This window comes from Lampetra planeri, chromosome 66 (assembly GCF_965212315.1).
Source record: "Lampetra planeri chromosome 66, kcLamPlan1.2.h2, whole genome shotgun sequence".
Lineage (NCBI taxonomy): Eukaryota > Metazoa > Chordata > Hyperoartia > Petromyzontiformes > Petromyzontidae > Lampetra > Lampetra planeri.
In genome coordinates this window covers 626147-651994 of record NC_136172.1, presented here as the reverse complement: position 1 = coordinate 651994, position 25848 = coordinate 626147, and the positions used below count along the sequence as shown (strand labels likewise).

Genomic DNA, 25848 nt, shown 5'->3' with positions numbered 1-25848 from the left:
TCTCTCTCTACCCCCCCCCTCTCTCTACCCCCTCTCTCTCTCTACCCCCCCCTCTCTCTCTCTACCCCCCCCTCTCTCTACCCCCCTCTCTCTCTACCCCCCCCTCTTTCTACCCTCTCTCTCTACCCCTGCCCCTCCCCCCCCTGCCCCTCCCCCTGCCCCTCTCCCCCCTGCCCCTCCCCTCCCCGCCCTGCCCCTCCCCCTGCCCCTCCCCCCTGCCTCTTCCCCCGCCTCTCTCTTGGGCGTCCTCGCTAATTGCCGCGAAGCAATTAGCGAGTTAGCGAGGGAGCCCCCCACGAACTTGAGCGGTGATGGAAATAGCGTCCGTCGCGGCCACCACCACAACCACCAACACCACCACCACCACTACCACCAACACCACCACCACTACCACTACTACCATCAACCACCACTACCACCACCACCACTACCACTACTACCATCAACCACCACTACCACCACCACCATTACAACCACCACCACTACCACAACCACCACTACCACCACCACAACCACCACGACCACCACCACCACTACCACCACTACCACCACTACCACCACCACCACTACCACCACCACCACCACTACCACCAACACCACCACCACTACCACCACTACCACTATAACCACCACTACCACCACTACCACCACAACCACTACCACCACCACCACTACAACCACCACCACTACCACAACCACCACTACCACCACAACCACCACGACTACCACCACCACCACTACCATCACTACCACCACCACCACTACCACCACTACCACCACCACCACCACTACCACCACCACAACCACCACGACTACCACCACCACTACCACCACTACCATAACCACCACTACCACCACAACCACCACCACTACCACTAACTACCACTACCACTGCAACCACCACCACCACTTCCACCACTACCACCACCACCACCACTAACAACCACCACTACCACCACCACTACCACCACTACCACCACCACCACTACCACCACTACCACCACTACCATCAAACACCACCACTACCACCACCACTACCACCACCACCACCAACACCAACACCACTACCACCACTACCACTACCACCACCACTACCACCACTACCATCAACCACCAGCACTACCACCACTACCACCACCACTACCACCACTACCATCAACCACCACCACTACCACCACTACCACCACCACTACCACCAACACCACCAACCAACCGCCACCCACGCGCGCACGTGTTGTTGTTATGGTTATTATTGATGTTGTTGCAATTCAGCCTCGTGAAGGAAGGGGGGGGGGGATAGGGGAGGGGGACCGGTGGTGGTGGCGAGGTGGACAGCGGACTACCTCGCCGGGTGCGCAGGAGGTCGTGGGTTCCATCCCTGACTCTGACGATGGCTGCATTTGCCGAGATGTTGACTACCTCGCCGGGTGCGCAGGAGGTCGTGGGTTCCATCCCTGACTCTGACGATGGCTGCATTTGCCGAGATGTTGACTACCTCGCCCGGTGTGCAGGAGGTCGTGGGTTCCATCCCTGACTCTGACGATGGCTGCATTTGCCGAGATGTTGACTACCTCGCCCGGTGTGCAGGAGGTCGTGGGTTCCATCCCTGACTCTGACGATGGCTGCATTTGCCGAGATGTTGACTACCTCGCCCGGTGTGCAGGAGGTCGTGGGTTCGATCCCAGACCCTGACGATGCCAATTGGACCTCATCGGCGGAAACGACAAAACAAACACAACAACGACAACAACAACAACAACACGAAGCACAACTCAAGGAATGTTGATGATTGAACAGCTCATCAGCTCGAGTGGCCTTCCTCGTATTGGAAAGAAGAGCGATCGGACTTGTGGTCGATGATTTGTGGCGGTGGTGGTGGTGGTGGCGGTGGTGGCAGTGGCGGTGATGGTGGCGGTGGTGGTGGTGGTGGTGGCGGTGGTGGCAGTGGCGGTGATGGTGGCGGTGGTGGTGGTGGTGGTGGTGGCGGTGGTGGCAGTGGCGGTGATGGTAGCGGTGGTGGTGGTGGTGGCGGTGGTGGCAGTGGCGGTGATGGTGGCGGTGGTGGCGGTAGTAGTGGTGGTAGCGATGGTGGAGGCAGTGGTGGCGGTGGTGGGGGTGGTGGTGGCGGTGGTGGCGGTGGTGGGGGTGGTGGTGGCGGTGGTGGTGGTGGTGGCGGTGGTGGCAGTGGCGGTGATGGTGGCGGTGGTGGCGGTAGTAGTGGTGGTGGTGGTAGCGATGGTGGAGGCAGTGGTGGCGGTGGTGGGGGTGGTGGTGGCGGTGGTGGTGGTGGTGGCGGCGGTGGTGGTGGTGGTGGTGGTAGTGGTGGCGGTGGTGGCGGCGGTGGTGGTGGTGGTAGTGGTGGCTTTGGTGGTAGTGGTGGTGTTGGCGGCGGTGGTGGCGATGGTGGTGGTGGCGGCGGTGGCGGTGGTGATGGCGGTGGTGATGGCGGTGGTGATGGCGGTGGTGATGGTGGTGGTGATGGTGTTGGTGGCGGTGGTGGTGGTGGTTATGGCGGCGGTGGTGGTAGTGGCGGTAATGGCGGTGGTGATGGTGGTGGTGATGGTGTTGGTGGCGGTGGTGGTGGTGGTTATGGCAGCGGTGGTGGTAGTGGCGGTGATGGTGGTGGTGATGGTGGTGGTGATGGTGATGGTGTTGGTGGTGACTACTGCTGCTGCCGTGATCCATCCAAGTGGAGAGTGTTGGTGTATCACAGAGTGATGATGTTGACGTGGGAAAGTTCCCCTCGTGGGTGGGGGTCGAGGCGGAACAGCGGAGTGCGTGGACTAATCTCCATCTGCTCCATCTGCAAGGCGTGTGGGGACGGGGATCGAGCGTTGCCCCCTCGCACGAGTCCAGGTTTTCTCCGGGTGCTCCACTTTACTCCTTCCCACCATAAATTATTACTACAAATTAATACTACTAATTAATACTACTAATTAATACTACTAATTAATACTACTAATTAATACTACTAATTAATACTACTAATTAATACTAATTAATACTACTAATTAATACTAATTAATACTACTAATTAATACTACTAATTAATACTACTAATTAATACTACTAATTAATACTACTAATTAATACTAATTAATACTACTAATTAATACTACTAATTAATACTAATTATTATTACAGATTATTGCTGCTAAATATTATGACAAATTAATATTACTAATTAATACTACTAATTATTACAACTTTTTCCTGCAACTTTTTTCTACAACTTTTTCCTTCAACATTTTCCTACAACTTTTCCCTACAACTTTTTCCTACAACTTTTTCCTACGTTTTCCTACAACCCTTTCCTACAACTTTTTCCTACAACTTTTTACTACAACGTTTTGCCTACAACTTTTTCCTACAACTTTTTCCTACAACTTTTTCCTACAACTTTTTACTACAACTTTTTCCTACAACTTTTTAGTACAACTTTTTACTACAACGTTTTGCCTACAACTTTTTCCTACCACTTTTTCCTACAACTTTTTCCTACAACATTTTACTACAACTTTTTACTCCAACTTTTTCCTCCAACTTTTTCCTACAACTTTTTCCTAGAACTTTTTACTACAACCTTTTCCTACAACTTTTTCCTACAACTTTTTACTACAACTTTTTCCTACAACTTTTTCCTACAACTTTTTCCTCCAACTTTTTCCTACAACTTTTTCCTAGAACTTTTTACTACAACCTTTTCCTACAACTTTTTAGTACAACTTTTTACTACAACTTTTTCCTACAACTTTTTACTACAACTTTTTCCTACAACGTTTTGCCTACAACTTTTTTGTAAAACTTTTTCCTACAACTTTTTACTACAACTTTTTACTACAACTTTTTCCTACCACTTTTTTCTACAACTTTTTCCTACAACTTTTTACTACAACTTTTTCCTACAACTTTTTAGTACAACTTTTTACTACAACGTTTTGCCTACAACTTTTTCCTACCACTTTTCCTACAACTTTTTCCTACAACATTTTACTACAACATTTTACTACAACTTTTTCCTACAACTTTTTCCTCCAACTTTTTTCTACAACTTTTTCCTAGAACTTTTTACTACAACCTTTTCCTACAACTTTTTACTACAACTTTTTAGTACAACTTTTTACTACAACTTTTTCCTACAACTTTTTCCTACAACTTTTTACTAGAACTTTTTACTACAACCTTTTCCTACAACTTTTTACTACAACTTTTTCCTAGAACTTTTTAGTACAACCTTTTCCTCCAACTTTTTCCTACAACTTTTTCCTAGAACTTTTTACTACAACTTTTTCCTACAACTTTTTCCTACAACTTTTTACTACAACTTTTTCCTACAACTTTTTCCTACAACTTTTTTCTACCACTTTTTCCTACAACTTTTTCCTACAACTTTTTCCTACAACTTTTTACTACAACTTTTCCTACAACTTTTTACTACAACTTTTTACTACAACTTTTTCCTACAACTTTTTTCTACAACTTTTTCCTACAACTTTTTCCTACAACTTTTTCCTACAACTTTTTACTACAACTTTTCACTACAACTTTTTACTGCATATTATACTACAAATTATTACTACAAATAGCAATGCTCTACAATTTTTTAGACGTTGTATGCTTCAGAGATTAAATTTGCTGTTTATTATGGATTTTGATTGTGCTGAATTCAAATGTGGACAATTAAAACTACTGATTGACAGTTAAGTGTTTACATTTTACGTCCATGTACATTGCGTAGATAGTAGAGTTTTAATTCATGAATTGTAAACCAATGGTCTTTTCAAGTTCATTTTCTTGGATCTGTCGGTAAAGTCACGTAGAAGGGAAATAATAAAATAATAAAAATGGAACAAAATTGTCACGACACTTTTTTCAAATTGTCTTGCTGTGGCTTTCACACCTGATGATGATTGCTTGTGTTGCAGTCGAAACGTCGTAAGAATGTTATTGTTCTAAATTTTTCTTATTTCATGATTTCCCTTCTACGTTTAATATTTATTATTTCATTATTTCCCTTCTACTTGATATTTGTATTATTTTATTATTTCCCTTCTACGTAACTTTACCGAAAGAACCAAGAATTTGAATCCCTGCAGTCACGAACGCTTTAAATCGAAATTTAAAGTATTTTCAACTGTTTATGGTTGCTTTACATGATGTCATGTCACATGTTCTGTTCAATTTTTGACTTAAAACTTTCGTAACTGCAGAAATTCATATTCGTGGTTCTTCTGCTAAAGTCACAGAGATAAAAAAAAAACATAAAATAAAAACTAATTAAATAAATAAAAAATATTTATGTTGTCCTGGTCATGTAACACTTTAAAAATCAGCAAAAGGGTTATATGAATAAAAATGTTTATGAAACAAAAGGCAAAAATCGCGGCGGACAGAGCACGGCTCTCCCTCAGGGCAGCAGTGGACAGAGCACGGGGCTCCCTCAGGGCAGCAGCGGAGGCATCACGGGGCTCCCTCAGGGCAGCAGTGGACAGAGCACGGGGCTCCCTCAGGGCAGCAGTAGACAGAGCACGGGGCTCCCTCAGGGCAGCAGCGGAGGGAGCACGGGGCTCCCTCAGGGCAGCAGTGGAGAGAGCACGGGGCTCCCTCAGGGCAGCAGTGGAAAGACAGCGTCTGAATGACCTGTTCTTCACCTGAGGACGGCTGCTTGCGTTGTGGCCGAAACGTCGTGAGAATAATTGTATTATGTTTTTGTAATTTTTATTATTTTATTACTTCCCTTCTACGTGACTTTACCGAAAGAACCAAGAAGATGAATCCCTGCAGTCACGAAAGAAGCTTTCAATCGAAATTTTACGTCGTGATTTAATTTAGTTGTTTTCATTTTTATATCCTTTCATTTGCACCCACGTGACTTTACCGAAAACTTCAAATCTGGAATCTTTCGGTAAAAGTCACGTGGGTAGCAAAAATAAACGAAGAATCACGACGTTTCGATCGCAACACACACGCAATCATCATCGGGTGGGACAACCGCAGCAAGCAATTTTTGTTTTTTCTGAAGTGTGGAGAGAGATGCCGTGGTAAGAGGTTACATAGGTGAGAAAGGGGGGCAGGGCAAGGGGGGGGGGGGAGAGAGAGGGGGGGGCGCTGCGTGGGACGATTGCAGAGGTGACGTGAAGCTGGACAGGGGGGAATTGATGAGAGTGCAAGACATTTTACCTTTCTAGGAATGAAATAAGTTTTTCACTATAAATCCTTTATATGGGTGGCAGCGAACTTAATATAAAGGATTTAAAAATATATTCGCCTGTGGAGGACGCGGGGATCGATCCTGCGACCTTTGGCATAGGAAGCGAGGGTGCTACCAACTGCGCTATTCCGCCACGGCCTGTGGAGGGGTTACGCTCTGGACTCTTATACTGTGACGTTCAGCCAAAGCGATGAATGAGTTCTATTTGAATATATGTAAAATCATTTTTTTTGCCTAAAAAGTGTAACATTTTGGGAATTTTTTTTCATGAACATTAATTGTTTCGCACAACGAGTCTGAGTGGAAAATGTCAGCTCGATTGGATCACGGGAAGTGGGTTAAAAAACGAGCGAAAGATTTGCACGGTCCTAAGCAAGCAAGCAAGCACGCGAACTTAATATAAAGCATTTAAAAACAAAGTTTTTCACTATAAATCCTTTATATGGGTGGCAGCGAACTTAATATAAAGGATTTAAAAATATATTCGCCTGTGGAGGACGCAGGGATCGATCCCGCGACCTTTGGCATGGGAAGCGAGGGCGCTACCAACTGCGCTACTCCGCCACGGCCTGTGGAGGGGTTACGCTTTGGGCTCTTACACTGTGACGTTCAGCAAACGCCATGAATGAGTTCTATTTGAATATATGTAAAATAAATTTTTTTTGCCTAAAAAGTGTACAATTTTGGGAATTTTTTTTCACGAACATTAATTGTCTCGCACAACGAGTCTGTGTGGAAAATGTCAGCTCGATTGGATCACGGGAAGTGGGTTAAAAAACGAGCGAAAGATTTGCACGGTCCTAAGCACGCAAGCAAGCAAGCACGCAAGCAAGCAAGCACGCAAGCAAGCAAGCACGCAAGCAAGCAAGCACGCAAGCAAGCAAGCACGCAAGCAAGCAAGCACGCAAGCAAGCAAGCACGCAAGCAAGCAAGCACGCAAGCAAGCAAGCACGCAAGCAAGCAAGCAAGCGAACTTAATATAAAGGATTTAAAAAGAAGGTAAATTCAATCACGACGTTTCGATTGCAACACAAGCAATCATCATCAGGAGTGAACACCACAGCAAGATAAATGTATAAATTTAGAAATCGAAACTTCGTGATTTAATGAACTTTTTTTTATTTTTATTTTTTTATTTTTTATTTTTCTACCTACGTGACTTTACCGAAAGAACCATGGAGTACATTTGCCTTGAGTGACATGTTGCGAGCAAGGCTTGCGTGTGTGCCTTGAGGAGGTTTTCCATCAACTCCCTGCAGGTTGCCTGCCGACTTGTTTCCGAGAACATTCGCTGCGACTGACTTGGAAGTAATTTTCTTGGTTCTTTCGGTAAAGTCACGTAGAAGGGAAATAATAAAAAAATAAAAATATAAAATAATAAAAATATAAAAATATAAAACAATTAAACTTCTCACGACGTTTCGTCATCAGGTGTGAAATCCACAGCAATAAAATAAGATATTTTAATTATTTTATTATTTCCCTTCTACGTGACTTTACCGAAAGAGCCAAGAACATGAATCCCTGTAGTCACGAAAGCTTTAAATCAAAATTTAATACTCTGATAATGTACGCATTGTCCTTGAAACTGATTGGTCCACACCAGAGACGGCTTTCCTTAGAGCCCAGTCTCGTTCGGTGTTAGACCAGAAGACGCCAAAAGGCGTACACAGCTTAAACACAACGCCACTATCAAAGTAATGAGGCCGTCGTATTACATACCATTTCGATATTTTGCTAGGCTATTTAATTCAGTGTGTTCTTTTTCCCTCTCTCCTAATGTTCAAGCCTGCGTACTTTACTACGCGTTCTTCGTACTCATGGACATTTTTTCTCTAACCCCTCCCTCTCTCTGCCTCCGCCCCCCTCTGTCTATTTAAGGCCTCGCCACAGAGACGATCTCCCTCTCTCTGTGTTACTCTCTCTATGTATCTTGGTGATATCTGTCTGCTTATATGTCTGTCTATAGTTTTATGGTTAGATTTTATGTTTGCTATTTCATTATACCTGATGATGATTGCTTGTGTTGCAATCGAAACGTCGTAGTATGCTAGTATTGCATTTATTATTTTATCTTTATACGTGACCTTACCGAAAGAACCAAAGCATAATAATTCCTGCAGTCACGAAAGCTCCAAAATTAAGATTAATGAGGCCTCCTTTGCCAGTAGCAAAATAATATAACGGGGGGTTTCCCCTTTTTCTGGCAACAAAATTGAAACCTTTCTTTTTTACGAGGAATCATGTTCATGTGGGCATAAACAAATTCTGCCGACGTGACTTTACCGAAAGAATCAAAGAGTATGGATTCCCGCAGTCATGAGTTGTTTCATGTTATCATAAGTTTCTTTCACGTGGCCTGCACCACCAACTGGAATTGATGGCAACACATTGCCATCATGCAGCAAAACCGCTGCAAAACTCATCTTCGATGAATCAATGAACAGCCTCCACTCATCTGGATCGTGAACGATGTTGAGGGCTGCCATCACGCCATCGATGTTGTTGCTGCTGGCTACAAGATTCAAGTTCAAGTTCATTGATTAGGTGTAGCCCTGTGAGCCATTCGGCTCTTGAATCGGGTGCAACCGCAACAAACAAAAAACAAAAACATGAACAAAAAACATCTTCAAGTGACTATGTGTGACTAAGTGCAAACAGAAAATCCAAGAAAAGACAGCAAAATATTGCAGAAAATAACACCGTACACCAACCCTGTGCACATATCCCAATGGGTATGCAAGTCAAACAACAACAACAACCACAAGACAACTTAGATTAAGGCCACCAGTCTAACTCTGTACTACATCAAACAAACATGGCCAAACCAATACACTCATCACCTTCCATGAAGTAGGAAATGGGACAAGATCCTTTTGACGGTCACAGAACGTGGAAACCATCACATCACCTGCCAGGAGATTCTGCTGCTGCATTCTGGAGCCAAACAACTTCTGCCTCAATCTTGATTTGAAGTTTTCGTGACCGCAGGGATTCATACTGTTTGGTTCTTTCGGTAAAGCCACGTAGGTAGAAAAAAAATCAACCCGTAAAAACAAAGTTTTTCACTATAAATCCTTTATTTGCGTGGCGGCTAGAGTCCTCTCGTCCTCTGGCTTGAGATGGCTGCCACCTATGGGTCAGATGATTGCATTGCACCATTAAGCAATTGGTAATTAAATATTTAAAACAAATTCCCTAAAAAGTGTAAAATTTTGGAAAAAAATCTTCACGAAAATAAATTGTCTCGCACAACGAGTCTGTGTGCAAAATGTCAGCTCGATTGGATCACGGGAAGTGGCTTAAAAAAACGACCGAAAGATTTGCACGGTCGTAAGCGCGCAAGCAAGCAAGCGAGTGAACTTAATATAAAGGATTTAACAAGGTCAGATCGTCCGTCTTCTTCCCTTGCAGTGAACTGCTCCGTTACGATGCCTCACGGAATGGCACAAATTGGTTCAAAGCCAGCGACACCTGTGAATTGATACGTCCATTGACTGCTCAGAATTCACGTTGGGTCAGGCAAAAAGGTGGGTTCGGGGGGGGGCAGGGAGGGTGAAACTCGGGGGTAAGGGGCCGTCCATAAATGACGTCACGCACCTAGGGGGGGGGGAGGGGGGTGGGGTCAGACATTTGTGACGATGCGTGACGAAGGGGAGGGGGGGTGGGGTTGAGAAATGTGACGTCACGTAAAAATGCGCAACTTTATTAAATAAATATAGACAACGCGTTCTGCTTAATTAAATATACTTTTTAATAAATGTCTTCTCCTACAACATCAGAGTGCAGTGCCACATTAAATACGCACAACAATGACAATAGTTTAAAGCGATTTGAAGCATCTTGAGACGCTGTCTTTCCGACAGACCTGTTCTTCACCTGAAGGCCGGCTGCTTGCGTTGTGGCCGAAACGTCGTGAGAATTGTATTCTATTATGTTTTATTTTAATTATTTTATTATTTCCCTTCTACATGACTTTACCGAAAGAACCAAGAAGATGAATCCCTGCAGTCACGAAAGCTTTCAATCGAAATTGTCGATTTGAAGCATGTTTATTTTCAAAATGGTTTTAGGGGAGGGGGGCGGCAGAGCTTTGCGACGTCATATTTGAGATGGGGGGGGGGTCTGACTTTTTGTGACGCCGTGTGACGAGGAGGGAGAGGGGTGGGGGGAGATCAAAAATCGTCCAAAATCGGCGTGACGTCATTTATGGACGGCCCCTTAACAGGTCGGCGATGAGAGGTTCTAGGCATCACCGGTCTAATGATTACAGATCCCCTAAGGAGGGGCTGGTAGGGTGGGGTGATGGTGGTGGTGGTGGGGGGGGATAGGTGATAGGATATTTCAAGGGACGTGGATAATCAGCTGCGTGGTATAAATGGACGGAGCCGTGAGGTGTAGGGAGTGGGGAGGTGTTGGTGGCACCGCTACCACCTCCAGATGCCCCACTGGATGGGCACTGCAGAGGGAGCAGTTTACCCCCAATCGCCTTTTGGCAGGCATTCGATCGGTCAACTCCGCGTGAAGATGAAGATTCGCCCGAGTGAGTGAGTGGGTGGGCGGGTGGGTGAGTGGGTGGGTGGGTGAGTGGGTGGGTGAGTGGGTAAGTGAGTGGGTGGGTGAGTGGGTGAGTGAGTGGGCGGGCGAGTGAGTGAGTGGGTGAGTGGGTGGGTAGTTGAGGGGGTAAGTGAGTGAGCAGGCGAGTAAATGGGTGAGTGAATGGGTGAGTGGGTAGGTGAGTGGGTAGGTGAGTGAGTGAGTTAGTAAGTGAGTGAGCGGGCGAGTGAAAGAGTGAGTGGGTAGGTGAGTGAGTGAGTGGGTGAGTGAGTGGGTAAGTGAGTGGGTAAGTGAGTGAGTGGGTGGTTGAGGGGGTAAGTGAATGAGTGGATAAGTGAGTGGGTGAGTGAGTGGGCGAGTGAATGGGCGAGTGAGTGGACGAGTGAATAGGTGAGCGAGTGGGCGAGCGGGTGGGTGAGTGAGTGGGTGAGTGAGTGAGTTGGTGAGTGAGTGAGTGGGTGAGTGAGTGAGTGAGTGGGTGAGTGGGTAAGTGAGTGAGTGGGTCAGTGGTGGGTGAGTGAGCAAGTGGGCGGGTGATCACAACTATTATATATAAGTAAGTCGCATTTTATTGCAGATATTATAAATGTGAGTCGCATTGTATTGGAGATATTATATAAATAAGTCACAATGTATTGCAAAATATTATATAAGAAAGTCACAATGTATTGCAGATATTATCAATGTAAGTCGTATTGTATTGCACATATTGTAAATGTGAGTCCCAATGTATTGCAGATATTATAAATGTGAGTCTCATTGTGTTGCAGATATTATAAATGTGAGTCCCATTGTATTGCAGATATTCTAAATGTAAGTCTCATTGTATTGCAGATATTATAAATGTGAGTCCCATTGTATTGCAGATATTATAAATGTGAGTCGCATTGTATTGCAGATATTATAAATGTGAGTCGCATTGTATTGCAGATATTATAAATGTAAGTCGTATTGTATTGCAGATATTATAAATGTGAGTCCCATTGTATTGCAGATATTATAAATGTGAGTCTCATTGCATTGCAGATATTATAAATGTAAGTCTCATTGTATTGCAGATATTATAAATGTGAGTCTCATTGTATTGCAGATATTATAAATGTGAGTCCCAATGTATTGCAGATATTATAAATGTGAGTCGCATTGTATTGCAGATATTATAAATGTGAGTCTCATTGTATTGCAGATATCATAAATGTGAGTCCCATTGTATTGCAGATATTATAAATGTGAGTCCCATTGTATTGCAGATATTCTAAATGTGAGTCCCAATGTATTGCAGATATTATAAATGTGAGTCCCATTGTATTGCAGATATTCTAAATGTGAGTCCCAATGTATTGCAGATATCATAAATGTGAGTCCCATTGTATTGCAGATATTATAAATGTGAGTTCCAATGTATTGCAGATATTATAAATGTGAGTCCCATTGTATTGCAGATATTATAAATGTGAGTCGCATTGTATTGCAGATATTCTAAATGTGAGTCCCATTGTATTGCAGATATTATAAATGTGAGTCGCATTGTATTGCAGATATTCTGAATGTGAGTCCCAATGTATTGCAGATTTTATAAATGTGAGTCCCATTGTATTGTAGATATTTTAAATGTGAGTCGCATTGTATTGCAGATATTCTAAATGTGAGTCCCAATGTATTGCAGATATTATAAATGTGAGTCCCATTGTATTGCAGATATTATAAATGTGAGTCCCAATGTATTGCAGATATTCTGAATGTGAGTCCCAATGTATTGCAGATATTATAAATGTGAGTCCCATTGTATTGCAGATATTATAAATGTGAGTCCCATTGTATTGCAGATGTTATAAATGTGAGTCGCATTGTATTGCAGATATTATAAATGTGAGTCCCAATGTATTGCAGATATTATAAATGTGAGTCCCATTGTATTGCAGATATTATAAATGTGAGTCGCATTGTATTGCAGATATTATATAAATAAGTCACAATGTATTGCAGATATTATCAATGTAAGTCGCATTGTATTGCAGATATTATAAATGTGAGTCCCATTGTATTGCAGATATTATAAATGTGAGTCCCATTGTATTGCAGATATTATAAATGTGAGTCCCAATGTATTGCAGATATTATCAATGTAAGTCGCATTGTATTGCAGATATTATAAATGTGAGTCTCATTGTATTGCAGATATTCTAAATGTGAGTCTCATTGTATTGCAGATTTTATAAATGTAAGTCCCATTGTATTGCAGATATTATAAATGTGAGTCCCATTGTATTGCAGATATTATAAATGTGAGTCTCATTGTATTGCAGATTTTATAAATGTAAGTCCCATTGTATTGTATATTTTATATATGTCAATCGTATTGCATCGCAAATAATATAGTGTATTTAAGAAAGCTAAATTTGCTTGCATATTATGTATTAATGGTGTGTGTATGTGTCAATGCTGTGTGTGTGTGTGTATTAATGGTGTGTGTGTGTGTTAATGGTGTGTGTGTGTTAATGCTGCGTGTGTGTGCATTAATGGTGTGTGTGTGTATATACAGTGAGGGAAAAAAGTATTTGATCCCCTGCTGATTGTGTACGTTTGCCCACTGACAAAGAAATGATCAGTCTATCATTTTAATGGAAGGTTTATTTGAACAGTGAGATACAGAATAACAACAACAAAATCCAGAAAAACGCATTTCAAAAAATTTATAAATTGATTTGCATTTTAATGAGGGAAATAAATCAGCAGGGGATGAAATACTTTTCCCCCTCACTGTATTAATGGTGTGTGTGTGTTTTAATAGTGTGCGTGTAAGTATTAATAGTGTGTGTGTGTGTTAATGGTGTGTGTGTATTAATGGTGTGTGTGTATTAATGGTGTATGTGTGTGTGTGTGCATGTGTGTATGTATGTATGTGTGTGTGTATGTGTGTATGTGTGTATGTGTGTGTGTGTATGTGTGTATGTATGTGTGTGTATGTGTGTATGTGTGTGTGTGTATGTGTGTATCTGTGTATGTGTGTATGTGTGTATGTATGTGTGTGTATGTGTGTGTGTATGTATGTATGTGTGTATGTGTGTGTGTGTGTCTGTGTGTATGTGTGTGTGTATGTGTGTGTGTATGTGTGTGTGTATGTGTGTGTGTATGTGTGTGTATGTGTGTATGTGTGTGTATGTGTGTGTATGTGTGTGTGTGTGTCTGTGTGTATGTATGTGTGTGTGTATGTGTGTATGTGTGTATGTGTGTGTATGTGTGTATGTCTGTGTGTATCTATGTGTGTGTATGTGTGTGTATGTGTGTGTATGTGTGTGTATGTGTGTATGTGTGTGTAGGGAATTCCAAAAAGACCTACATCTCTGCTTTATTGACCTGGTCAAGGCCTATGATACCATCAGTAGGACTGGGCTCTGGGTTGTTCTTCGTGCTTTCGGAGTCCCTGACCCTCTGCTCACGATCATTAAGGACCTTCATGATGGTGAGCGGGCCCGGGTAAAACTACGTGGCCGGGAGTCGGAGCCTTTCCCTGTACACCTTGGGGTGCGACAGGGATGTCCTTTGGCTCCCACATTATTTAACATCTATTTCGACTGCGTAGTTCGTGAAGCCTTCAATAGCTGTACCGGGGGAATTTCCATTTGGTACAGATATAATGGGAGGCTGATCGACGCCCGGGTGCGATCAAGGGATGGCTCCATATTGGTCAACCACGTTATGTATGCCGATGATTTGGTAATAGCTGCTCATTCAGAAGAGGAGTTGGAGACGCTGCTGCTGAGACTGGAGCGTGCCACTAAGAGGTGGGGCCTTACCATCAGCCCCACCAAAACTAAGCACCTGCCTGGGTATTTTGTACCATCGGACACTCCACCCCCACAACTCCCAATTGGTGATGGGGCAGTTGTGGAGAGAGTGGAGAGTTTCCCATACCTGGGCAGTGTGCTTATGACCGGCTCCAGTTAATCAGCAGAGGTCTCACTCCGAATCAGTCGAGCGGCAATATCTTTTCATCGGTTGCGTAACGCTGTGTGGAAGCTACCTGGTCTGTCGCTCCGCACGAAGCTTCAGGTCTTCTCGGCCACGGTCATTCCCTCCCTTCTCTACGCTTGCGAAACGTGGACCCCCCTAGTGGAGCATCTTCGCCGGTTGGAAACATTTAGGCTGGCCTGCCTACGATCCATCCTGGGTTTAACCAGGCTGGATTGTGTGAGGAGCTCACAAGTCCTTGAAAGATCTGGGCAAAGTCCCATCAGTGAGCTCCTCCGGCAGGCAAGGCTGCGTTGGCTGGGTCATGTAGCCCGCATGCCCAGCAACCGCATGCCTAAACAGCTTTTGTTCGGCCGGATCGAGGGGGCTAAACGGGCGCGGCACGGGCTAGAGAAGAGATGGAGTGATGTGGTACAGGAGGACGTGGAGCTGAGTGGACTTGCCGATGACTGGTACCAGCGGTGTCAAGATCGGCCTCAGTGGAGGAGGCTCGTGAAGGACGCTACTGGGCAGTTGGAGGCAGTCGCCCTCCAACAACAACGGAGGGCGGAGGAGCGACGCTCACAACAACGAGCGGAGCGCCGGGTGGCTAAAGCACAGCAAGTTGGTACAGTAGGGGGCACAGGTGGTGCATCAGCCAGTCATCTCGGTCATCTCGGTCAGTCGACCCGTGGCACCTGGGTCTGCCCCGTGACCTCCTGCCAGCGGGCGTTCGACACTTCACGTGGCCTCAAGGTGCACATGGCCTGGCACAAGCGTCGTGGTGACGTCACCGCCACTTAGTGGCGAATGGCGGTTGTTGTTGTTGTTGTTGTATGTGTGTGTATGTGTGTATGTGTGTATGCGTGTGTATGTGTGTGTATGTCTGTGTGTATGTATGTGTGTATCTATGTGTGTGTATGTGTGTGTATGTTTGTGTATGTGTGTGTATGTGTGTATGTGTGTATGTGTGTGTAAGTGTGTGTATGTGTGTGTGTGTGTATGTGTGTATGTGTGTGTATGTGTGTGTATGTGTGTATGTCTGTGTGTATGTATGTGTGTATCTATGTGTGTGTATGTGTGTGTATGTGTGTGTATGTGTGTGTATGTATGTGTGTGTATGTGTGTGTATGTGTGTGTGTATGTGTGTGTATGTGTGTATGTGTGTGTTTGTGTGTGTATATGTGTGTGTGTATTCAGGTGGTGCAGCAACAGATGGCGAATGCAAATATCCCACGAGAGAGGCGTCATCCAGCAGTCGAGTGACACTTCAGCAGCGGGGGACAGCAAACTGTGGCTCTGCGCTATAATACAATGTACACTACGCTACACTATACACTAAACTATACACTACCATACACTATACACTACACTATACACTACCATACACTATACACTACCATACACTATACACTACACTATACACTACCATACACTATACACTACACTATACACTACACTATACACTACCATACACTATACACTACACTATACACTACGCTACACTATACACTACACTATACACTACCATACACTATACACTACACTATACACTACGCTACACTATACACTACCATACACTATACACTACACTATACACTACGCTACACTATACACTACACTATACACTACGCTACACTATACACTACACTATACACTACCATACACTATACACTATCATACACTACACTATACACTACCATACACTATACACTACACTATACACTACACTACCCTATACACTACACTATACACTACCATACACTATACACTACACTATACACTACCATACACTATACACTACCATACACTATACACTACACTATACACTACCATACACTATACACTACACTATACACTACGCTACACTATACACTACACTATACACTACCATACACTATACACTATCATACACTACACTATACACTACGCTACACTATACACTACACTATACACTACCATACACTATACACTATCATACACTACAATATACACTACGCTACACTATACACTACACTATACACTACCATACACTATACACTATCATACACTACAATATACACTACCATACACTATACACTACACTATACACTACACTATACACTACCATACACTATACACTACACTATACACTACCATACACTATACACTATCATACACTACACTATACACTACCATACACTATACACTACACTATACACTACACTATACACTACGCTACACTATACACTACACTATACACTACCATACACTATACACTATCATACACTACACTATACACTACCATACACTATACACTATCATACACTACCATACACTATACACTACACTATACACTACACTACCCTAAACACTACACTATACACTACGCTACACTATACACTACACTATACACTACCATACACTATACACTATCATACACTACAATATACACCACGCTACACTATACACTACACTATACACTACCATACACTATACACTATCATACACTACACTATACACTACCATACACTATACACTACACTATACACTACCATACACTATACACTACACTATACACTACCATACACTATACACTACACTATATACTACCATACACTATACACTACACTATACACTACGCTACACTATACACTACACTATACACTACCATACACTATACACTATCATACACTACACTATACACTACACTATACACTACCATACACTATACACTATCATACACTACAATATACACTACGCTACACTATACACTACACTATACACTACCATACACTATACACTATCATACACTACAATATACACTACGCTACACTATACACTACACTATACACTACCATACACTATACACTATCATACACTACAATATACACCACGCTACACTATACACTACACTATACACTACCATACACTATACACTATCATACACTACACTATACACTACCATACACTATACACTACACTATACACTACACTACCCTATACACTACACTATACACTACCATACACTATACACTACACTATACACTACGCTACACTATACACTACCATACACTATCATACACTACACTATACACTACCATACACTATACACTATCATACACTACACTATACACTACCATACACTATACACTACACTACCCTATACACTACACTATACACTACCATACACTATACACTACACTATACACTACGCTACACTATACACTACACTATACACTACCATACACTATACACTATCATACACTACAATATACACTACGCTACACTATACACTACACTATACACTACCATACACTATACACTATCATACACTACACCAGGGGTCTGCAACCTTTAAGACATAAAGAGCCACTTGGACCCGTTTCCGAAGGAAAAAATAAACTGGGAGCCGCAAAACCATTGCAACATTTAAAACAAATATAACACTGCATATATTGTTTCTTACCTTATTGCTATATACAGGATCGTGCAGTCAGCTGTCAATCTGAATAAAAAAAGGACTTTTTCACTTAACAATGTAAAATATATTTTTGCAAATGAATAGCTAAATTACCTGGTTAATGGGATTTTTGCTCCTGAACCTCAGTGCACAGTGTCTGCACATCAGGGCTGTAAGACGTCACCTTCATTTTCACACAGGCTTGCAAGCTGTCATCTGTGAGGCGTGATCGATGTTTGTTTTTAATCTAGTTCATGTTGGAGAAGACCTGCTCACATACATATGTGGAGCCGAAGATCGACAGGACTCCAAATGCATACTTTTTCATGTTTATATAAGTGTTGGGGATGGCATTCCATGTTTCGAATACAAGTTTGTCCTGTTTGGGAAGGTTTTCAATATCACTCCATTTATGATTCTGAGCCAGAATGGCCTTCTGACGGGCAACATCCTCAAGAGTAGCGGTCAAGCATTTGAACTTGGACACCCATATATCTTTGTCGGCTATATCGGCCAGTTCCATCTCAAGATCAGGTTGACTTACACCTGCAAATGCAGTCATTCAATAGGGATGGATCGATCGCCAGGGGAGTGACAGGGAAGGATAATGTCGTTTTTTCCTCTCTGAACTCACAGAATCGTTTCCCAAACGAACTTTGCATTGTGGTGATTGCAGACTTGAAATATTCCAAATTTATCGTATCATGACTTTGTTTGAACTCTCTCAAAGAGGGAAAGTGAGACAGTGTACCTCTCTGTAAATCTTTGACAAACACTGTCAACTTGCGCTCGAATGCCACAACCTCCTCCAGCATGTGCAGGGCTGTGCCTCCTTTCCCCTGAAGGGTTGTATTTAGCGTGTTTAGATGTGCTGTCATGTCTACCATAAAATGTAATTTTTCCAGCCACTCTGGCTGTTCCAGCTCAGCAAAGGTGAGCTTTTTGCTGCCCAGGAAGGTTTTTACTTCTTCCAAACATGTGACAAAGCAACGGCAACGTTATTGCCTGTCACCGGGCGGGCAGTGTGGAGCGGAGCGGCGACCTGTCAGCAGCGGCAACGCCAGAGCAGGTGTCCACAGTGCGCCTCCTCCCCTCGCTAGCATCCGCCCCGGAACCGCGGTCAAGGTTCAAAAGAGCCGCATGCGGCTCCGGAGCCGCAGGTTGCCGACCCCTGCACTACACTATACACTACCATACACTATACACTACACTATACACTACACTACCCTATACACTACACTATACACTACTATACACTACCATACATTTTGCATATCAAGAGGAATTTAGCATATTTATGAGAAATGCAGGAATGTGATTAGTACTACATATGCAGCATGGGCATAAGTAGTACTAATCACATTCCTGCATTTCCCATAAATATGCTAAATTCCTCTTGATATGTAAATTATTTTGTCAAGGCGCCCTTTCCCCCGCTTCCAACCCAGCTTATATACATGCTCCAAGCTCGTGTGCTGTTTCATTCAGACGCTGTCTCCCCAACAGACCTGGTTTTCACCTGAGGACGGCTGCTTGCGTTGTGGCCGAAACGTCGTGAGAATTATTTTGTTATGTTTTATTTTTATTATTTTATTACTTCCCTTCTACGTGACTTTACCGAAAGAACCAAGAAGATGAATCCCTGCAGTCACGAAAGCTTTAAATCGAAAGATATCCTCTCCTGTAGTTGTCCCTTTGATGCTTTGCAGTGCAGCAAGCTCTTCTGTGACTTCGAAATAGTCATTCGTCCCACGAATAAAAATCATAAGTTGTGCAGAATCACGAACATCATTGCTTTCGTCGAGTGCCAAGGAAAAATAGGAAAGTTTTTTTGTGAAGTTTTGCAAATGCTGATGCAAATTGTCTCCCATTTCTTCAATCCTCCGTGTAATTGTAGGTCCTGAAAGACTCACTGTACTAAATAAATCGGCCTTCTCTGGACACGTCTCTTTGGCAACAGAAAGAAGGCATTCTTTAACAAATTCTCCCTCCACGAATGGTCTGCCAGTGCACGCTATTAGCTTGGCAACTTGAAAACTGGCTCGCAGTGATGAAATATTTAGCTGCATCTGCTTCACAAAAGTATTTTGCTGAGTTGTTAATGTATTTTTCAGTTTTAATATTTGATCTTTTCTCACTTCTCCGACCAAACAATCATATTTATCTTTATGTTGAGTTTCATAGTGTCGACGTAAATTGTATTCTTTGAACACAGACACTATATTCTGGCATATCAGACACACAGCTCTTTCCTTGTACTGCATGAAAAAGTAATCTTAAGTCCACCGTTCTTTGAATATCCTACACTCCGAGTCAATTTTTCTCTTTCTTGACATCATTGTTTCCTAGGGAGTCAAAATTGCTATTAGTAAAATACCAATATATATACAGCGCTACAAAAACAATATACCAGCAATGACTTTGCCCACACAGCGACATACAGACTGCACTGCCCATCAATGCAGTCTGATTGGGGGGAACTCCGCCCCCTCTCCCTCTTCCACCAATGACCGTCCTTCTCATGTAGAAAAAAAGTAACAGACAGGCAGCGGCGGCAAAAACCACCCGGCGGGCCCGATAAATGTCCTCGGCGGGCCGCATGTGGCCCGCGGGCCGTAGTTTGAGGACCCCTGCTCTAGACTATACACTAACCTACACTATACACTACACTGTACACTACACTATACACTACACTATACACTACACTATACACTACACTGTACACTACACTGTACACTACACAATACACGACCCTACACTACATTACCCTACACTACACACTACACTACCTACACTATAAACTGCACTAACTTACACTATACACTACACTACACTGTACACTACACAATACACGACCCTACACTACATTACCCTACACTACACACTACACTACCTACACTATAAACTGCACTAACTTACACTATACACTACACTATACACTACACTATACACTACACTGTACACTACACAATACACGACCCTACACTACATTACCCTACACTACACACTACACTACCTACACTATAAACTGCACTAACTTACACTATACACTACACTGTACACTACACTATACACTACACTGTACACTACACAATACACGACCCTACACTACATTACCCTACACTACACACTACACTACCTACACTATAAACTGCACTAACTTACACTATACACTACACTATACACTACACTATACACTACACTGTACACTACACAATACACGACCCTACACTACATTACCCTACACTACACACTACACTACCTACACTATAAACTGCACTAACTTACACTATACACTACACTGTACACTACACTATACACTACACTGTACACTACACAATACACGACCCTACACTACATTACCCTACACTACACACTACACTACCTACACTATAAACTGCACTAACTTACACTATACACTACACTATACACTACACTATACACTACACTGTACACTACACAATACACGACCCTACACTACATTACCCTACACTACACACTACACTACCTACACTATAAACTGCACTAACTTACACTATACACTACACTATACACTACACTGTACACTACACAATACACGACCCTACACTACATTACCCTACACTACACACTACACTACCTACACTATAAACTGCACTAACTTACACTATACACTACACTATACACTACACTATACACTACACTGTACACTACACAATACACGACCCTACACTACATTACCCTACACTACACACTACACTACCTACACTATAAACTGCACAAACTTACACTATACACTACACTATACACTACACTATACACTACACACTCCACTACCCTACACACTACAGTACCCTTCACTACCCACTACTACTGAGGATGATGATGTTGTTGATGATGTTGTTGATGAAGTTGTCGATTGAGCAGCTGCGGTTTCCTGCTGATGTGAGGAAGCCACTGGGAGCTGCTCACCACACACACACACAGCACGGTTGGCTACGTACGGTACGAAAGAAGTTCAACACACACACAGTATAGTAATAGATTTTTACCCTTTCAACTGGTACAAAAACTGACACCTTTATACAAGGCATCATGTTTGCAATAACCACAACACAAGCAGTCAAAATGCAAACAAAAAGAAACAACTCTGATGATGGTAATGATATGCACTGTCCTTGAAGTTGATTGGTCCACACCCGAGACAGCTTTTCTTAGAGCCTAGTCTCCATTGGTGTTGGACCAGATGACGCCAAAAGGCGTACAACTCAAAGACAGCGCAATATCAGAGTACTGAGAGCTCGGGGTAAGCATTTACACTATGAGACATCTCCTTTACCAGTAAAAAAAAAACCTATTACTATATTTTGCCTGCTGGTAAAGGAGGTCTCACATACATACAGCACGGTTGGCTACATACGGTGTGAAAATTCAAGGTGAGTCTAATTATCGTTCAATTACTTTTTAAATGTGAAGGGAAAAGCCGGAGGACCCGGAGAAAAACCCCACGCGTTCACTGCGAGAGAGAGACACGCAGACTGCAAATATACAGCAGCAGCAGCAGGCATCGTCACGGTCAGGATCGAACCCACGACCTCCTGTACACCAGCGGAGGTAGTCAACATCTCATAGCCACCGTGATGATGATGATGGGAGAAACGCAAACTCCAAATATACAGCAGCAGCAGGCATCGCCAGGGTCGGGATCGAACCCACGACCTCCTGCACACCAGGCGAGGTAGTCAACATCTCATAGCCACCGTGGCGCCCCACCAATTCCATTCAGCCATTTGTTATCGATTAAACAAAGACAAAGGTGCCCGCGTATAGCCTCAACAGGACTGTAGGGGCAAGTGCTGTGAGCGAGCAGCACCTATGAAGGCCCGCACCGTGGCACACGAGGGGTCTGGGTGGCCAACACCACGCCCGGCCGCCTTTGTCTCCCCAGTGGCGATGTTTACACGCCCGATGCTGACACGGGACAGGCCCTGCAGGTTGCCGTGCGTTGACTGCTGTGCCAGGCTAGGTGCAGGAGGAGGTCACGGGACAGACCCAGCACACCGCACCGGGCACTCATTTGAGGCCGAGTAGATCTAGAGGGGGAATGAGACAATCGTCACCGCGGGTGCTGGCGGTGGCCGTGAGTGGGAATCGAATTCGGGTCGGTGACGTCAGGTTCGTGGCGCTAACCGCTGCGCCACCGCTCCCCCCCCACCCCCCCCCGCGTTAATTAAACCCTATCATCATTAGACCTCCTTTGCCGGTACCAAAATATAGTAAAGTGGTTTCCCCCATTTTTTATTGGTTTCTTCGATAAAGTCACCATAGATAGAAAATTATAAACATAAATAATGAAATAAAATTACAATTTGTTTTATTTAACATTTTTTTTTATAATTAACGCAAAAAAACCCACGATAAAAATAGTTGAATGAAATGAAAAATAAAAATAAATTGAAAATAAAAGCAAAAAAAAACCCGCTGCCTTTCGATTGCAACACCAGCGGTCTTCACCAGGCCGCTTTAAATTTCGAAACTTGAATTTAATTTTATTTTTTCATATTCTTTGTTTTCTATCGGCGTGACTTTGCCGAAAGAAGCGAGAATATCCGTTCATCATTTCGTTTTTAAATCAACGATTCTCCCTGTTTTACCATTTTGCGACAAAATCAGTCTGTGCTACTTTCTTCGCGTACCGCTCCGAAACTCAGGGGACCTGCTCAAGGTTACGGCTCCAGCTGGTGCACGCGCACCACTCCACAAATTTTTTATTTAACATTTTTTAATAATGAAAGCAAAAAGCCCACGATAAAAATAGTTAAATCAAATGAAAAATAAAAATAAATTTAAAATAATAAAAGCAAAAAGCCCACGATAAAAATAGTTAAATCAAATAAAAAATAAAAAAAATTTTGAAAATAATAAAAGCAAAAAGCCCACGATAAAAATTGCTAAATCAAATAAAAAATAAAAATAAATTGAAAATAATAAAAGCAAAAAACCCACGATAAAATTAGTTAAATCAAATAAAAAATAAAAATAAATTGAAAATAATAAAAGCAAAAAAACCCGCGACGTTTCAATTACAACACCAGCGGTTTCACCAGGCCGCTTTAATTTTTAAATTATATTTTTAGTTTTCTATCTGCGTGACTTTGCCGAAAGAACCGACAATATCCGTTCATCATTTCGTTTTCAAATCAAAGATTCTCCCTGTTTTACCATTGTCCGACAAAATCAGTCTGTGCTACTTTCTTCGCGTACCACTCCGACACTCAAGGTACCGCCCCAGCTGGTGCACATTTCACCACTCCGTTGCCGGGGAGGTGCGCGTGGTTCTTAGAACGCCGGTGTGGGTTGTGGGTTGCGGCCACGTCCTCTGAGCCAGCGCGAACGGGATTCTGCATTCCACCTTCAAAGGTGCCGATCCGTCGTGACGTGGAGTGACGTGGAGTTCAAGTTCATGTATTAGGTGTAGCCCTGTGAGCCATTCGGCTCTTGAATCGGGTGTAACCGCAACAAACAAAAAACTAAAACATGAACAAAAAAACATCTTAAAGTGACTATGTGTGACTAAGTGCAAACAGAAAATCCAAGAAAAACAGCAAAATATTGCAGAAAAAAAGTGACGTGACGTGGAGTGACGTAGAGTGGCGTGACGTGGAGTGACGTGGCGTGGAAGTGACGTGGAGTGACGTGACGTGGAGTGGAGTGACGTAGAGTGGCGTGACGTGGAGTGACGTGACGTGGAGTGGACGTGGAGTGACGTGACGTGGAGTGACGTAGAGTGGCGTGACGTGTAGTGACGTGACGTGGAGTGACGTGACGTGGAGTGGAGTGACGTGGAGTGACGTGACGTGGAGTGACGTGACGTGGAGTGGAGTGACGTAGAGTGACGTGACGTCGCTCCGCGTGCGGAGGCCACGTGTTTGTTTGTGACGTGCGCGCGTGACGGCTGTGTCTGTCCCACGTGACTTCCGCTCCAGTGCGGGTTTGCTGCTGGCAGCAGTAAGAGGCGGTCACGACCCCCCCCCCTCCCTTCCCCCCCCTCTCCCCTCCCCCTCTCCCTCCCCCCCCCTCTCCCTCCCCCCCTCCCCCCTCCCCCCCCTCTCCCACCCCCCCTCCCCCTCTCCTCCCCCCTCTCCCCCTCCCCCCTCTCCCTCCCCCCTCCCTCCCCCCCACCCTTCCCCCTCTCCCTCCCCCCCTCCCCCTCCCCCCCTCTCCCTCCCCCCCTCCCCCTCTTCCTCCCCCCTCTCCCTCCCCCCTCTCCCTCCCCCCTCCCACCCCCCCTCCCTTCCCCCTCTTCCTCCCCCCTCCCTTCCCCCCCTCCCTCCCCCCCCTCTCTCCACCTCTTCCTCCCCCCTCCCTCCCCCCCTCCCTCCCCCCTCTCCTCCCACTCGCCCTCCCCCCTCTCCCTCCCCCCCTCCCTCCCCCCCTCCCTTCCCCCCTCTCTCCCCCTCTTCCTCCCCCCCTCCCCCTCTTCCTCCCCCCCTCCCCCTCCCCCCTCTCCTCCCCCCCCCCTCCCCCCCCTCCCCCTCCCCCCTCTCTCCCACTCCCCTCCCCTCCCCTCCCCCTCCTCCCCCCTCTCCCTCCCCCCCTCCCCCCTCCCTTCCCCCCTCTCTCCCCCTCTCCTCCCCCCTCCCTCCCCCCCCTCCCTCCCCCCCTCTCCTCCCACTCCCCTCCCCCCCTCTCCCTCCCCCCCTCCCTT

At 44.3% G+C, this 25848-nt stretch overlaps 1 protein-coding gene across 1 annotated transcript in view; it reads left to right on the top strand.

The window, feature by feature from the left end:
• Window positions 1–25848, top strand: part of LOC144737246 (uncharacterized) — a 70022-nt gene that overhangs the window by 28877 nt on the left and 15297 nt on the right.